Raw genomic sequence first — 17,323 nt, 5'->3', positions numbered from 1 at the left:
ACAAAAATATAAAATACAAAGTATCAAATTCTGAAAAATATCTGACATTAGCAGCACAAGTGGCCCAGCAGTTTGAATATTTCATAGAACTCTTCCTACGAGACTGCTATATTGTATGCTTGTTACATGTTGACAAGCAGAGTCTGAGACGTTGCATGTTGACAGAGTCCGAGACGTTGCAATTACAGGAAATGGTGATGCACGATACTTCTGTTGTCAACTTGTACTCATCCACTAGTTTTAGCTTTGATACACATATCCAAATACAGCAGAGCCACGAATAATCCTAACTTAGACATTTCTCACTTTAAGAAGTAATTCGCCGTCTGTAAAACCAATGCTTAATAAAACAAGTTAAAAGATATATGCTATTTTGCGTTCGTTTTAAACTGTAAATAGGGAGATATATTAACGAGACAAGCAATTCAGACCACGTGACGTCTGTCTTTAATTTTGTTCTTGACCTTCCTAAAGATAGATATTTTGTGGAAGGAGATCAGTTGCTTTATTAAGAATGTTCTGCAAGCCATTTCTTTAAGTAAATATGTACAATGTGGTTTAGATATGTCATCATTTGCAGAGCAATGAGATAGCTTTCAGGCCAAGAGTATTTATTTTCGTGGCGTTTACTCACTTTATCTAAAGTATCATAAAAACTGTAATCATAAAATTACAGAAAATATAGTGCAGTCACTAATTTGTTGCAAAACTACTACTATATCTGTCATTATGTATCGAATAGTATAGTGACGTAGATCGACTAAAAGAAAATAGATATTATCCACAAACCATCCGATCTTTCTTTTTTTTCTATTTACAAACTAAACATCCCAGAGACCGTATTATAACTAAACATGAGGCAAAAGTAAAATGAACAGTTTTATTTAATAACACAATTTCAGTAAGAAATTATGTTCTGAAATAATTGTTGAGTTTTACCTTTACTTTATAATTCTTTAATTTTGGTATGATATTAACATTGGTTAAATATTTATTGTTTAATGGTTTGTTTTCGTATATGATATGTTCATTGTGAGAACCAATTACGCAGTCTGCCGAAATAAATAGCTTTTGGGTAGGCTTGTCCTTCTCTTGCTAAGTAGATTACATCATATAGATTTTGGCAATTTTTTTCAAAAAACACTAACTTCAGCCAGTTGCTTGCGAAATAAAAGATCGAGAAAGGATGACTTTTAATTTTTTTTTGGCTAAATGAATAATGAAAACAACTTTTCTTGTTCAGCGACCGTTCCGTCGGGAATATCTGCTCTTTCAAAATACAGGCTCACAATACGGAAAGAATATTTGTATCTGCTGATTTGGCGTCGGAAGTATGTAAACATAGTGAATCATTTTGGTTGTTTCATTTATGTTATTGAATATTTGGGTATAAAGTACGTTTAAACGGACGGTCTCTTTTTTTGGAAACTAATCAACATCAAATTGATTCAAACTAAATTCGGTTTTACTAGGAAACAAACTGTCGCCTTGAAGGATGTAGGATCAATGTTTTTCTACCGTTAAGAATTTTTTCACGCTCTGTGATCTTTCAATTCAATTCAATTCAATTCAATTTATTTGCATTATATGGCCTCCGGCCCAAAGAACATTAGTTTCTTGAAGAACATTAGTTTCTAAGACAAAACGGGGCAGAAAAAAGCACAAATCACCGCGCTCGTTTTTATTTTGTAAGGCATTTTCATCATCCAGTGTTTAAGCATTTCTGAAATTAAGTAAAACTGAAAAAATGGGGGTACTTTATAAAACATATAATATCCCACTTAATGTTATGGGGATTTCAGGTCTTACAGTTTACTATGAATAGATGGTGATATTAGTATTAAATAAGCATAAATGTCATTAACAAATCTCTTTCATTTTTTTCATGTTGGCATAATTACCCCACCCAATTTTACGTACTTACGTATTTCGTATTTAAATCTACAAAAAATATCCCGCAGTTAAGATTTTAAAAATATTTTGCTGCTTTAATAACACACAAAAATGATTCAAAATGGAGAGAAAAAAATGTTCTAAGAGATATATTTAGAAAAAAAAATGGTGGATTTTGATCTTTATATTTCTTTTTGTTTTAATTTATATTTACTAGATAATATAAAGTGATATGTTGAAAACATTTATTACAGTTGTAGCTTATCATTATATTTGTCAGTCAGAAAAATATCAGAACCAAACCTTGTCTACTTTAATACCGACCCCTACCCCATTGTAAATCTTACAGCAGATGCCAGCCAAAAATAAGAGTGAAAACATTTTCGCAACAAGAAGAATCTATTTGGTTTAATCGTACATTATTAGCCATATTTTGATTATTTATCATTAATTTTTGGTATAAATTTTGTTAGAAAGAAATATTCGAAGAAACAGTTTTCAAAATGTTGAATATCCTGAAAATACGTTTGTGCATCCGTAATGTAAGTGGTACAATGATTCCTAGAATCTAATAAAACGTCATTTATTTTCCAGTTTAACAATGAACCTGACAAGTTGACAATCATAGATATATTAGACAGGCCTACCTGTGGTCTTCGACGCTTGTTACACTAGAATTAAAGGTTTGTATGTACATGCTAACTAACAGGGGCACGGGATTTCTGTGCTCAAGTAAATCCTTACAATTAATTTAAAAGGTGGACCAAGTTATTAAATTCTACATGAGTCAATAAATGTATTCGTTTGCTTTTCTGTTAAACAAAATCTTGTGTTTTATCAACTAAATATAACGATCGCGGTGAAAGTCCTGGATAAACGCCTTAGTTTTGCTTGAAAGTGTCTTACAACTAAGACCAAAAACAACAAATATGTGCCCGGCTTCGCCTCAGACAATGTATTGTTCGTCCGCGCGAAAAAATGCTATCATCGTAAGTAAGGCTAGATGTATGTATAAATGCATGACTGCTGGACCCCTGTATAATAGAAGGGTATATATGTAGTTTGATAATAAACGTTTTAAGTATAAAGTCTAGTTTGGTGCATCTCTGCAAGTATTTTTACCTTACACTACTATCCATTATACTTATACAGGGTAAGTGATTTTGAAGATATGGAGTTACGTATATCTGATTAACCTTTAGCATGCTAGATAAACTGTCCTCTGCTGGGAATGTCGTCTGCTTAGATTGTTAAGTTCATTCAATTTGCTCCAAAATTGGAAGAAATATTGTCAGAGTAGCAAACAGCTTGGAACCTGATCAGACGCCGATTTAATCGGCGTCTAATCTGGTTCCAAGCTGTTTGCAAAGGCTGTTAAATTCGCCTGCAGCAGGCTAAGGTTTAATTGCTGCGACTGTACTCTCCACATTATGAATGGATTCATTTGGATGCATCCAATACAGAAACCAAACAGCATAGTAATGTACCCACATAAGCCATTTGCCGCATGTCTTAACACGGTAACTGAAAAGAATTAACAAATGCGCAAATCTGAAGATATTCATTAGTACTATTAACAGTATAAAAATACAATTAAGGTAGGTAGTACATATAAAAATATGCCATTCTTAGAATCCGAGATTTAATTTGCGTTGAGCTTAAACCAGGGTGACTTTTGAGAAGAACTGTCTTTCTTAGCTAAGAAAAGGACCACATAAAAAGCAGAACAAATCATTGAAACACATTATTTGATATACTGATATCCGCGATTTTATTTTAGCACGTTCGAAAGAATTATAATGTGGCAATAATATTAGATTTCTATTACCTCTTTATGACATAATTACCTTGTCTTAAATAATTATTGATGAAAACAGTACAACAATAGCAATATATTGTAAACTTAAACATATAAGCTGAGAGTAGAATGTTAACAAGGTTAAAACCTTTTCGCTGACTAGAACTACTCAAGGTACTTTATCGCACGTGAGACCGGTAAACCTGTCACAGGCTGGACCTTGCGCCGCAGACTTGTCATGTTGATCAGAGGCCGTATGGATTACCGAAAACAGCAGGCAGGATTTAGTTTAGGTAAGCTTTTGGATTTTTTGTTTACCAGACAAGGTTCCTGGAAATACTTTATATCTAATCAAATCCTTTACCGATATTAATAACACCACAGTCATGTTAACTCAATAATCCGTAGTTGTGCATGAAGAATAATTCTGTTATTGAACAACAGGGCAGGCGAAAGAGTGGAGTGATAAATTACTCCGTTCTGGGAGGAAATGCCGATGTTGATAAATCGATATCATATTTTGTCTCAAACAAAATGTTATTTTGTTACGATAAATAAAAGTGCAATATTCAAAAATAAATAAAATTCGAATTCTCTTAATTGAAAGAAATTTCTATCGTTTTGACTAATTTCTTGACTACTGCTATGTCCTACAGATAATTGAAGTTTTATCCAAAATCTATCACGACCTTCTAGAAATAGGCTTCTATCAATCAGAACATTTGTCAGGATCAGTTAATATATAAATATTAAACAGCCTTGAAAAAACGTTTATTTGCATGAATGCAGTAAAAAGCCTAATGTTTTTCTCTCTGCTTGTTTCTTTTTTGCTTTTGTCTTTATATATCAAATTGCCCTACATTTTGTTTGTTTTGTTGGGTTTAACGTCGCAAGTCATATGGCGACTTTGCCGTACAAGTACGTATGTGCTGTACACATAGTTTAACAGTCTGTTTTAGCTCTGCTCTGCCCTGCCTTATACAATCATTGGAAATGTTTGCTTTTTTATAACTACATGTATATACACGAGCAGTTTTGTGTTTTACATATCATGCCTTTGATTACCATTACATGCGTTAGGAGTTCACCGGTTGGGGATTACTTAACATTGTAAAACATAAAATATAAGAATAGAAACACATGATCCGCAGACAGGTTTACTCAATGACTTTGTAAAAGCCAGAGCACCAAGAGAAACACGCTTAACCGTTAAAGACACGACGAAGCAGGATAGGGGACAATTACCGAGCCTCTACGTCCATTGGATTATTAATTAAAGCTAGCTGTCATCGAATCACACAGTTAGTTAGTTTAACAACTGTTTCGTCTTTTCCTGTTGCAGAACTTCAAGATATAGCTAACGTTTTCAACTATGAATGATAGAGAACAGTTGTGGTATCATTTATATCAGGATTTTATAGGAGTTAAAAAAGCCTCGGATAAAGTTAAATGGTAATAGGGTTGAAATGTTCTTTTTAATCTACATATATCTATCATTCCAGGGCTGACTACTCTTTCGGATCAATCTTTAAATAAATAAGAAATGACAAAGAAATGTAGAAAAAGGAACAATTATGTTTCCCAGTAGGTTTTCAAAATAGCGTGTCACTTATCATCAGATTTCATTATCGGCATACACAGAATAATATAAAGACAACAATGAATGGTTTACATAAAGAGGATCTTTGACAAACTTTGGCAGTTGCCATATGTATTATTATTATATTATTATACCAGATTTATATAGCGCCCTTTTCATGATCAGTTTCACGTTCAAAGGCGCTTTACATAGTTCAAATGCAGCCACACAGGGCGCATAATTCATCCTCTACTAGTACAGACACAGAGCGATCTGACCAGAGGGACAGAGTGAGACAAAGCCCCCACGACAGAGAGATCAGAAATCAGATACAGGCTTGTCCGGCTAACTCAGCCTAGCTCGTTTCGAATATGTACATTAATGTCGAACGAGTTCATCATAATATGGAACCGAATATAGTCTAAATGGTATTTCAGTACATTTGTTGATGGCATTGTGCCACATTTCTTTTAATATGAATACTGTTCTTATGGTAGTTCTGCACGTTCGGATCGAAATTTTTTCTACAATGTAGAATTTGATTAAACTCGGATTTTTCAAAACTTCAGAATATACTTAGAAAATTCAGCAGATAAAAAAGATAGGGTCGTATGCTTGATTTTTTTACCAGACTGATTTGAAAAATTTGGACCTCACGCAATTTTTCATAATGGTAGTCTATGTGAAAGTCATAACTTTCATAACATTTTCGCGAATAGAAATTTTTCTACAATGAAACTTCTCACAGTTGTAAATAAACAAATGGCCTATAATGTGGTGAAATAAAATGTATCGGTCCGTGTGCTTATTTTTGAGATATTTGACCATGTTTAATGTGAACAGCGCATTTCACGCTAATTTTAATACATTATTTTGAATTATTTAACGTGTCAGATGTTTTAATATCATATTTTAATTTTAGAAAGATACTAACAGTGTCATTGTAATACATTTACACACAGGTTGCCATTAATTCAAAAAATTACTTTCATTTCGTACGCTAAATTCAGGCTTTATTCTAAGTTTTCCGGATAAATGACGTTACGCCATCACTTCCGGTTTATCAAACTTGCAGAACTACATTAAGGCTAAGCTTAGACATGTCTCCGAATTGAAACTGATTAAACTAAAGTTTCCTCTTAAAACGGAATGGCTTGGCTAGTTGAGGTGTAGTACCAAGCTGATATCATTTTTATGCTTTGTTCATTAAAAATACCCCTTTAACGTAAGCGCAGAAGGCGGCAAATTTTCCTCCAAGATACCCATTTGGCAGATTACATTATTTCAGGGCTGTGCTTTCTATGACAGGTATAAATGTCCATAAATTCATTCAAAGCTTTAGCAGCTTTTTATACAAAATCTTATCTTCCAAAAAATCTAAGTCGGTGTTTAGTGTGAACGTTAAGGAATACAATATACTAGTATCTGATACATTGCAATATAGACAGCTCTAATTAGTATCAAGCACCAATAAGCAGATGAAAGCATACCATGTACCTGATAAATGGACTAAGCAAATATCTCAGTACAGTAATTATATACGCACTCCAAGTAATTAATGATTATACAGATGTCTTTTAGGAAAATGGCTTTAACTAGAAATATTTGGGACTTTAATCGTCTCGAAAGCACTATATAATTGAGAACAACAAAAATTTCTACGCATCTTTAGTTTTCAAAGAAATGTTCAGCCACTTAATGAACTCGGTAAACTTTTCCTATTGTTTGACAGTTTGCAGCCCATGTCTGTAACAACGACTTACAAGTTGCAAGATAATGTCAAACATGATAACTTATTCAAATTGATTTCTGTTGCTTCTTTGTTCGTATCTATACTTATTGTACTGCCGGTCACTACGACGGAGAATGCTTTTCACATTAAAAAGATTTCATTTTTTATTAAATACTTGAATAGCAAGATATAAGATGCTTTATTTTATATCGGATAAGGTATAATAGTACAACACTAGTTACGAAGCTATCTGCCGACAAAAAAAATGTCAATTGTTATAGCACGAACAGTGCAATTATAAATCAGTCTCATATATCAAATCTGTTATTGCTTCAAGTTAAAATAGATATCTAGCAACAATAGTGCATATGATATTTAGAAATGATCGTCGAGGAAATTCATGCTAGTAAGAAAGGATGATCCGCATTTGTTCTCATATAATAAACTGCTACCGCTTCAAACAATGAACAATATACAACAAATACAGAACTAATCAAACTTGAAAAACGCCATTTTCTTGAACTGTTATGGCACAATTGACGCAATACGATGGTTAACATTTGAAACTTTCATAAGAACTTCTGAAAGGAATGTTTCATTTTATGTTTGTTGACAGGTAGGGTATACGGTTATGAGAAGGTCCGGTTACAACAAACAGCGGCGCTTTAATTCGTACCATTTACCATGTTATCTAGGTCGACAAATACACAACAGCAGCCTTTGGCTTAGGTAAAAACTTCCGAAATATAACACCGTCAAAAACATTCTTAAGCTTAGACCATTTCTCATTTAAAGAAGTAATTTGCCTTCTTTAAAATCAATGTTCCGATGCCTTAAACTATTTGCTTTCGTTGCAATTTAGACTTTGACCAGACATAATTATTATTCTAGACTGTAAACGATAAGCCAAAATGTCGATCACATTACATGTGTAGAAATCGAATGTCTCTAAATGAGTTTTTCAATTAGCTTTTAACTTCCTCCCTAACGTGTAATTTCAATGGATAATACCAATTGTATTCCGAATATTCGCAATTGATACCCTAAAGCGTATCCTGAAAATCTATATAAACTTTGACGAATGGGTTTTAGAAATGTCATTATTTGTAACGCGGTGAGATAGCAATATTGCTAAGTGTATTTTCATGACAGCTATACCCATTACTTTAAGTATCTTAGAAACTGCTGTCATAATATGAGCCGCGCCATGGGAAAACCAACATAGTGGCTTTGCGACCAGCATGGATCCAGACCAGCCTGCGCATCCGCGCAGTCTGGTCAGGATCCATGCTGTTCGCTAACGGTTTCTCTAATTGCAATAGGTTTTGAAAGCGAACAGCATGGATCCGGATCCATGCTGGTCGCAAAGCCACTATGTTGGTTTTCTCATGGCGCGGCTCATATAATATTGCAGTCAATAAATTGTTGTGAAACTGTCATTTTGTATCAAATACTATACTGACGCCAAACAACTGAACTCATATACAAATAATAGCAGGTAGAATTTCAAATTATTCAGAAACTGCCTTGCCTGTTTGTGATGATCACTCTTTTGTATTAATTCAAGTTGGAGATCAAGTTATGCAGCTGGAAAAACAAACTAACGTTGTATACATTTTAGAAAGGTTTTGCTAAAACGTAAAAGCTTACTAGGTAATGAACAAGGTGCATAAGTGAAATATATCAAGTACTTTACTTATTGTGTTTTAATTTTGGTAAATAATAATAACGTTTGAGAAAAAACTATATCTGAATATTTGTTATGGTATCGTTTACTTTTGTTGGTGTTTATTATGCAATAGCTTAACGTTCATAAACTCTTCACCATTGTCTTTCCAACTTGTACATCCACATTGAGATTTTCATTTAAATAGGCTTCGCCTTTGACCTATGTATGATTTGATATGAAATTCTATAGTTACACTTGAACTGTTAGTCAATATATTTAAAATTACTTAAAATGCATATCTGAATTTTGACGATTTTTCAAAACAGCTCGAATCATAGTATGATATTTTGTTCATTATAAAACATTATCCCATATTCAATAAGTCACAAAAGTATGTTCAAGAAACGAGTGTATATCGTGCAGTTAAGATATTGACATTTCACAAATCATGGTTAAATATCAGACAAAAATGAAACGTTCTTCATAAATAAAGCACGGCAACGACGTTATTTTATTTGCACGAGTATAATCATTTTCCTTCCTTAGTAACCTTTTTCGTTCGTTTATATTTAAGATAAACACATTTCTGTGTGCGTTTATGACTTTTTAAATGGGCTGAAATCGTAAAACGAATAGGATCATAACGGTGATATTTTTTATTTCAGTTCAATTAATATGTGTAATTAACATCACAATTTCCTAATAGTTATGACACTTACAGCAGATTTAAGACATTGGCAAAATCACAAGTTTTGCGTTGAAACATTTGTTAAATGTGAACAACAAAACGAATCAATTTCTAGCTGATGCAAGCATGCTGTTACATAATATATTTTTATAATATAACAGATATGATCAGACTTCAGTCATGCAAATACTGGTTACACGTATTCTCACTCGTACAATATCGTACTGACTGCCTAAAATACTAAATTATTTATTTCTCTTAAAAATAAATACCTTTTATAAATTAATTTTATTAGACTTTATAGCAGCATTAATGCTTTGATAAAAAATGTATGCTTTGATTAAACATGCGACTTGGTAAACATTTTCATAATTGCCGTCAGTACCTAATGAAACTGATATAGAATATCTGGTAACACGCCCTTTAATTAGTGTTTTAGAACGAAGTTACTGTAAAGATTCTTCCATTAGTTGTAGGTGCATATGGCAATATCCGTTCTCGAGGGCAACTGTTTAGGTGATGAAAAGGCTCTGCCGAGATACCGCGTAAACAGTTACAGAAAAGCCGGATATTTCCATAAGCACCTACTACCAGTGATAAAATCATTTTCTTGCATGCCATATTCAATAAATGACAGTAAATACAGGATCAAACAAAATGACTTACTTATAGCTCTCTCTTTTTTTTTCTTACATTAGCGTATTAACAAAGCGCGCGAACTTGGAAGTACGTCATGACGTTACAAAGACAAAAGCAACGTAATAGTTCCGGTTTTGTTTTATCAACTGCAGTGAAACAGATTGCTTAAAATAACGATTTTTTTTAATCGAGAAATATAGTATAAGGAACAAAGACGAACTACCAAGTTATTTTATTTTTATCTGATTGTACGTAAAAATATAAAAATTACTGCTCGAAATCACTATAGTTATACGTTATTTACAGCACGAGAGTCATCTTACAACCCGGGATGTAAGAGTGAGATTTCCAGCACCAGTGAAATCACCAGAAATCCATGGTCCGGTATGCAAAAAATTCAAATACTCATGGCAAGAAGAATCACAAAGTCAAAAGGAAATACCTTAGATTATTACAAAAATCCGAAAACTTAGAACTGTATTGGGTATATAATAAGACGATTTTTTAAAACTACGTTACCTATATAGCCACTATTAGATAAAAAGGATGTAAGCTAAGTGTTGTTTATGGATACGGTTTAATTTGCTTTGTCCCTCTATTTTTTCATTAACTTTATTCATACTTTAATTCTTGAACATTATACATGTATAACAATAATGACTCGCAATATTATACATGTATAACAATAATGACTTGCTAATAGTAAGATGATGTATCTCAATATAGTAACATTTTAGTATAAAAAATCTTACAAATCTGAAACAGTATACTATACCCTTACAAGGCAAATAAGGCTTCTTACAAAAAATGCATCACTATATATCAACGCTATATTTATTACCCTAATAAACACGGTCTAATTACCGTACTACAGAACGTGAAGATACCAGTCCTTACTCACCCGCTGTTTTCCATTAAATCCAATAACACATATTTAGCCAATGAAAGGATTACGTCATCATTATGTTTTATCAACGTTAACTATGCATTATTTATCAAACTACACATAGAGCAGAGGTCCTTTCCACGATATTTATTATTCCGAGATATTACGTTCCGTGGAACTAATCGATGCCTCAGCTGTTATCATAGAATGAAAACAGTCCACAGTCGACACATGGTAACAACTGATAATGAAAAATCTTCAAGATTGAGATTGAGCGCATGAAAATTGTACGGCACTAATGTTGAATAGTACGGTAATCAATATTTATAATATTGCTAATTGGTGTTGTAGCCAACAGCGTTCTCCATGGATACTGGTTGTATTGAGAGGAGGAAGTCAGTAAATTCTGGAGATAAAAACCCTGCGACAAAACGACTGATTTACAAATATAAAGTCGTTGCAGTTTTCATTGGTTATCGACCGATACAGTGAGTATGTTATTCCGCAGAAATGCCAGCAGATATATTTAGCTTATAAAGATCTATATGGATAAAAGCAAGACAAATTTAAAGAGGAAATCAACAATTTTAGAGCTTCTCGGGGAAGAAGCTTATCGTCTTTCAAAACCTTTCATATAAGTCTGAAACCACACACCTGCTATTAAAATATTACAATATTAACATTAGAAACCTTCGGCAATACATGTCTGGCAGCTTTTCATACTGCTTGTCCTGAATTTTGTGTTCTCTCGGTCGAAAAATATGATGGGGAAAATGCTCAGTTTGCCAGTTTTTCAAATTCCTGTATATGATAGCACAAACTGCTAAGCGATTTCTTACCCCAGTAACTGTAAAATGAAATAATATATAAAAGCATGTCTCATCCGTATTTGTTTCATTATTTCAACCTTTCAAAAACACAGCTCCACTTTAAGCAAGCTCATCGAAGGCATGTATTCGCATCTGCCGTCATTACGTCATAATTTCAAGGTCAGTGCTACTTAAACGATCTTTACTCAATAACTTTTAACTACAGAAATGCACATAATCCATAAATTATCTCTAAATTGTGAATTTGAGATGCCCTTGGGGTCTCCGACCTACCTAAGTACTAGTGCTTCCCAGGAAAGATGTCCTTGCCTGTATCGGTTTTCTATAAACCAACCAGACTGTCTGTTCGTAAAGAGCTAGGCTAAGTTAGCCGGACAGGCCTGTTTCTGAAAGGATTTCTCTTTCGATCTGTTCTGGGGGCTTTGTCTCAGTGCGAAAAATATTATTCACGATGTTTTAAGTATGCGACTTCCTGTCTCACACACCCTCGGTTTCAAATTTCAATCAGTTTCAGTCAAAATCGAACGTTTACCTCAAAGATCGAACCTCTGATTTTAGTTGATCTTTATCAAATATTTCTTTTCTTTACTTGAATTTATTCATTCAATGAGTTGAAATTCTTTCGTGAAAAGCTACAGTCCTTTACAAACCCATTTGCAAAGAACCATCTCTTTAATATTTCATTAAGTAAGAACAAGGAAATAGCCTCTTTCAGAGAAAGCAGCCAACTTATAGCCAATGTACTGTAAAGACATTTTTACCTCAAGCATTGAAACAGTTTTTTTTTCTAAATGCTTTGCGAATTCTTTTTAAAACCTGGCCAACTTGTTTTTATAATATTTCCTAACTGCTGAAAATACATTCCCATCATAACGATAAGGTTTGGCTTATTTTGTCGCCACTTTGAGGAGGGGATATAGATTTGGCTTTGTCTGTCTTTCCGTCTGTCCGTGAGAGAAAATTTGTGTCATACATATCGCCAATTTTGTGACCTACCTTCATACACATTGAATGCCTTATAGTGCTGAAGAACAAAGTGGTCAACGTGAGCTAGTGTTGTGAACAAAGTGGTCAAGGTGAGCCACTGCAATTGCCCAGTGTCCGTCGTCCGTCGTCGTCGTCGTCTGACTTATACAGTTTCGCTCTGAACACTCCAGAGATCACAATTATGGCCCACTCGTATCACGACTTTAATCTGACTTCATCTTACGTTCCATCTTCTCTGAATTTGTTTCATATTGATATCATTTTAATGGCATATTAAAGTGTCTCTAACAATCTGTCTCAAGATCAATAACTCCACAACTAAATTGGAACAAAGAAATCGCCCTGCTTCGTTCAGTTTTGAAAAAGACACCATGTAATAAAAGCAGTGATCCCGACCAAGCAATTACATTTAACTGCTGTTCTGTGTCCATTAAGCGGATCGTCAGTGGTCAGAATTGTTTGGAATTACAGCAGTATACAGACTTAATGGAGATGCAGCTTTGTTTGATGGCTGTCTATTAATGATACTCGTACATTAATGGTGAAGAATACTAAAAGACTCATTCAAATAAAGTCAAGAACGTTTTTATGTCATATCAATAGTTGTCTTGGATCCACGGTGAGGAAACGTACACTGGATGTAGCTCCAAAAGTGCTAAATAAACAGATCTGCTATCATTTTTTTTCCGCCAGAGGCAAGATCTTGACATATTTACGTTTATCTACCATATCCACAAACGAAGCAATTGTCTTAATTTGCAGCTGAGTGATAAAATTGGCTATGTACACATCAAGTTGGATGACAATCGGTCTATCCAAACTAAAGTTATTGAGCGGAATCCAATTCACAATCTTTCTATTTTCAGTAACTGTGCCTAGACCCTATAATATCTAATTGGCTCTAAAAAGCAAAAGCAAGGAAAAGTAAGGCTAGAACCGGGATTTAAACTGCAACCCATCCGTTCAACATTTCAAAAGGTACAATAGACCAACGCTATATAGCCCACTGCGCCACGGTGGAATTTTCTAAGTGTTAAGATTTATTAAGTTATGCTGACCTTGAAACTAACCTAATTTAACTGACCAAATCTACAATCTAAACCTTGATTTTCTATAAGCTACCTAAAGGCTAAGCTTATTTCAACATGTCAGACCAAACTGAAGTTATTGAGCGAAAACTTTGTTCTATTTTAGTAACAGTGACCTTGACTTTTATTCCACTTACTAAAAGCAATCCAAAAAAGCAAGTTTCATTTCAGTATCTCAACCCAAACTAAAGCTACTGAGTGGAAACAATAAGCTTGATGCCACAAGCACGTCCGCCAAACAACCACGTACCGATGATCCAAATAACCGAAAAACCTGGTTAACAAAATGATAAAACTAAACAAAATAATAAACCTGTTACGATCTGGTAAACTTGATAACTTTTGATAATTTTATTAGTTAGGTACCTTAACCATCTGCGTAGTCTGCACCGTCCTAACCATTTTTTTATGCAGCATTGTTTAACATTTAAATTTAAAGTGTTTTCTGACCGCACAGCAAAAGATATAAATGTGTTTCGGTAATCATACGACCATCTGCAACGCGCAAAACTCTCGTCAGTAATTTTCCAATATCATGTGTTAAAGCATTTATATTAAACAATGGTTGGTTGTTGTAACAAGGTTCCCAAATATGTTGGAACCACTACTTAGACAATATTTGAAAAACAAAAACTTTGTAGTTTAGAAAATCCACAAGTATACATTTGCCATAAGAGCTAAGATGTGAACATCTATAAAAAGCGGCGGATCGTTATTGCATTCAGTTATATAATATATTTTTCCAAATATTAGTGGTCAGAAAGTGCGATGGCTGTTACCACTTCATTTGTTTGTATTTTTCTTTGTTGACAAATTTAAAGAATACAACCAGTCAGATAACTTGATTACAAAAGCGATTTAATGATAATCTTACAGATTTGATTAATGATAATAACAGGTTCGATAGTCTCAATGGAAATGTTTTTTTTTGTTTTCACAGTCTAGACAATTTCGTTGGATTTATGATAATTGTGCGGATAAATAGCAATAAACCTCTATTTCCATGGAAATGACCATATCCAGACAATATCTCTGTTTTCTAACCATGATTCTGTTTACGGTATCCATCTAAGTTTTCTTTTCTACTAGTGTATATTGCTACTTTCCTGCCACGTGTATATTGCTGCTTTCCTGCCACATGTATATTGCTTGCTGCTTTTCTGCCACGTGTATACTGTTGCTTTTTTGCCACGTGTAGATCTATATTGCTACTTTTCTGCCACGTGTATATTGCTGTTTTTCTGCTACGTGTATATTACTGATGCCATACCATGAATACAGAATATAGATAATAAAATGTGTAAGAAGATCGTTTGGAATTACAAAAAAAGCAACCAAGCAAAAATAATAGCAGGCTCGCTTTGATTGAGTCTGTTATTGAGAGGTAATGAAATGCGAAATGTGATACACCACTCACCCCATATCCCCACCCCAACCCCCACTCCCACTCCCACCCCCAGCATCGGCAAAAGCGGAACATTATTATCTATAAATATTTAATGGACTCCACGATCCAAAAGGACCAGAAAATATTACGGCACCAACACTGAGCCCAAATACGGGGAGACTAAGAAGACACGACATTGGAATCATTTTAGTATTAAGAGGCGTGTGCGTTTGTGTTTGTTTATGACTTGTTATTGCAGGTGCGATCTTCTATTTGTGTACATATGCAAATATTGCAAAAGTCTTTGCCACACCCAATGATTTAGATAAACATAGTTCTAACGAGTAGTCTAACACAAACCTTATTATTTTATCAACATCTTAAACATTTAGAAGGTGGCACACTTTCAGAAAGTACGTTGAAAAAAATGGCGTTAAAAAACCCAACTAAATCAAAATTTGCCATCATACGATCTATTCATTATACCACTTGAATTCATATTTAAAAAGTCACATAAAGATGTATTTAATTAGCTATTGATGTAGAATTCGTAAAAGAACAAAATAAATTATAATGATAACAATGATAACAAATATGAAATAACATCGTTTTTTGTACTATATCTAATAATGACTATTAAATATTACACAATTACTGCCTTTTAGTAAGGCAGGGGACTTCTCGACCTGAGAAATGTACTGTATATCAACAGAGGGTGTAGTCCGATGTCGATATCGCTTTTCCCAGGTAGATAAATTCTCATGCTGACAAAAATATGTCATTTTATCATTTAAATCAACAATTTGATGGTAGCTTGTGGAAAGGGTTGTAAACATATGCGGCGGTTGGTATATAATTATTTCTTTCTTGACTTGTGTTCTAAAATTGTGTACGATGTCACATTTTATGACGTCATAACGTTATGACGTCACTTTTTAAGCTTAATATTACTTTTTGGCTCTCCCACAAGCCAAAACGACTATATATACTACTTATGCGATTATATTTAGACCAACTGAAGTTACTATAAAATAAAGATTTAATAATATAATTTGATATTTAACCGTAGTATTCCAGTAAAATATCAATATTTACAATTCTGTTATCTATAAATTGCATCTTACATTATAGTCCTATCACATTGTTTTACCAGTGTGATACGTAATCCAAACTGTAGTTTCAGTAATTTAAAAATATTGGCAGATATTACATGTTTCGTGAGAAGAACTGATGTTTGTACTAATACATCAAAACGGATTGAGTAAAGAACAATTGTAATCACATCTGTCATGGCATTTTCAGCGGATTATTTCTCTAAATTTCGTTACTTTCAACGTCGGATAAAATGAAAACATTATAGCCATTAGTGGAAATATTTTGTAAATCACTGAACGAATTTCTCTTTGCAAAGCTTGCATTTCATATGACATACATGTATTAAACCAGAATCCTACAGATTCCCTAGAAATCAAGCAAGCATCAATGTTAAGTTAATTTTAATTCCAACTAAAATACAGAACCATAATGTCATAAACGCAAAATCCTTATGTATTTTCACAATGTCGTTAGATGAAAACACTTTTATTATGTACCATTCACCAGTTGGGGAAACTTCCCTTTCAGGAAACAATCTACGTTGTTTTCCCTTCTTCCGGACAGGAAAATTTGATACTAAACAGGGTGCTTTGTTTCCCACCTGGGAAACAAAATCACCATTTTTTAATATTGGTTTCTTTCAAGTGGCCTTGTGCATAAGAATTTATGCATGGTACCATTGCATGAAATACAACATTTTGAGCATGAGAGACCTTTCTAAATTTCTATCCTTTGACTTTTTAACGTTTTTTATAAAATTTATGCAACTTTTTCATTTTTAACTTTCAAAGCTTCCTGAATTGGAAACAAAACTTCCCAATCGGGTTTTTGAAATGTTTAATTTACATGATAAAGTCTATGAAATGTGCTTTAATATTTATAAGCTATCTAAATACTGGCAAAGGAAAAAAGGTTATTGGTTTACGTAAACATAACAAGGGCAATCTTTCGAGAGGAAAAGCCATATTCAAAGAATGCAGCCAACTATGAAGTTTTTTTTTTCAGACTGAGGATAACTCTGTTATTTGGCAAAAATATATGAAATTATTTTC

At 33.5% G+C, this 17,323-nt stretch overlaps 1 protein-coding gene across 1 annotated transcript in view; it reads right to left on the bottom strand.

Moving 5' to 3' along the window:
• LOC123524911 (potassium voltage-gated channel subfamily B member 2-like) overlaps positions 1-11,134 on the bottom strand; it is a 173,180-nt gene extending 162,046 nt beyond the window's left edge. Inside the window, exon 1 of the mRNA XM_045303522.2 lies at positions 10,900-11,134. The gene's annotated coding sequence lies outside the window, so the exon portion shown is untranslated. The remainder of the gene's footprint in view (positions 1-10,899) is intronic.
• Between the last annotated feature and the right edge of the window lie 6,189 nt (positions 11,135-17,323).

Source organism: Mercenaria mercenaria, chromosome 3, assembly GCF_021730395.1.
Source record: "Mercenaria mercenaria strain notata chromosome 3, MADL_Memer_1, whole genome shotgun sequence".
NCBI classification, from domain to species: Eukaryota; Metazoa; Mollusca; class Bivalvia; order Venerida; family Veneridae; genus Mercenaria; species Mercenaria mercenaria.
This window is presented reverse-complemented; position numbering and strand designations above follow the sequence as displayed.